The sequence below is a fragment of the Etheostoma cragini genome, chromosome 19 (genome assembly GCF_013103735.1).
Source record: "Etheostoma cragini isolate CJK2018 chromosome 19, CSU_Ecrag_1.0, whole genome shotgun sequence".
Classification (NCBI taxonomy): Eukaryota; Metazoa; Chordata; class Actinopteri; order Perciformes; family Percidae; genus Etheostoma; species Etheostoma cragini.
The window spans coordinates 330,498-332,108 of record NC_048425.1 but is presented as its reverse complement, the minus strand read 5'-3'; positions in this window follow the sequence as shown (position 1 = coordinate 332,108).

Below are 1,611 nucleotides of genomic sequence, written 5' to 3'. Positions count from 1 at the left end.
GAGACAACAGAAGAGACAACAGTAGAGAGTAGTATGTAGAGAGACAACGGTAGAGAGTAGTATGTAGAGAGACAACAGAAGAGAGACAACAGAAGAGACAACAGTAGAGAGAGAAAACAGTGGAGAGACAACAGTAGAGAGACAACAGTGGAGAGACAACAGTGGAGAGACAATAGTGGAGAGACAACAGTGGAGAGACAACAGTGGAGAGACAACAGAAGAGAGACAACAGAAGAGACAACAGTGGAGAGACAACAGTAGAGAGTAGTATGTAGAGAGACAACAGTAGAGAGACAACAGAAGAGACAACAGTAGAGAGACAACTGTAGAGAGACAACGGTAGAGAGTAGTATGTAGAGAGACAACAGTAGAGAGACAACAGTAGAGAGTAGTATGTAGAGAGACAACAGTAGAGAGACAACAGAAGAGAGACATCAGTAGAGAGTAGTATGTAATATGTTTTTGTCTCTTTTTTGTTGCCTTTCAGTCGCCTTCTCGTCGCCTTTTACAATACACATACATACAATATGCATGAAGTAATAATAACAGGATAAAATATAAGACATTTCAATATATAAAACTGTATTTTTTTAATTTAAAACTATATTTTTTCATAGGAAATGCTTTTTTTCTTCATAGAAACCGATTATTTAAAATGGCGATAAATGTAAAAGATGCATTTCAAATCACTCAAAAAACTAAACTGTGAAATGAAATATTAATCTGAGAGAGAGTGAGATATTACTGGCTCCCTGCACCCCCCCATCACCCCCCCAACACCCCCAACACCCCCCCCAAACACCCCCAACACCCCCCTGCCTCCCCACATAGAAACCGCTACTGATAATAAAAGACATCAGAGGCCAAAATGTGTACACAGTACACACTGCGTTTAAATACCACACACACACACACACACACACACACACATTACGGCGTTAATTGAGACTAAAATACCTGATGATCTGTGTCCTGGCTGGACGCAGTACGTTGCATGTGTGTTTATGTGTTTACCCAGGCTGCAGACCGATCCCCCCGCAATCTAACAACCAGAGACAGCCGTACCGCTCCATCCATCCGTCCGCCCCCCTCCGTGTCCCTCTGCGGGCTTTCAGCCGCGTTTCTCGGGGAGATTTCTGAGAGCGAGTCGGTGTGTGTCGGTGCTCGGCGCCGCCGGGGCCTCCTCTCTCCGTTTTCTCCGGTTCGCCGCCTCCGCGCTGCGACCCTCCGCCAGCCCCACCGCCATCAGCGCCAGCGGCACGTCAACGCCGCGCGGCGCGACGCGGCGCACTTCCGCCACGTCGCCTGGGTCGATTTCAAAATAAAAGCCGCTCCGAGCTGAACGCTGCCAGCAGCTTTTCTTCTAATAGGAAAGAGGATAGCAGCTGTTTTTGACACTTTTTTCCACATTTATGTGCTATTGTTGTCTACGTTTGTGTATGTAACAATACTTAAACTGGAAGTTATTTGAAATTATTGTTAAATATATAAAATTATGTAAAAATTGGATTTTGCCTATACACACATTATATATAGATATACAAGATATATATTTATTTAATATGGTTATTATTTCTTAATTTATATATAGGACTATATATATATATATAT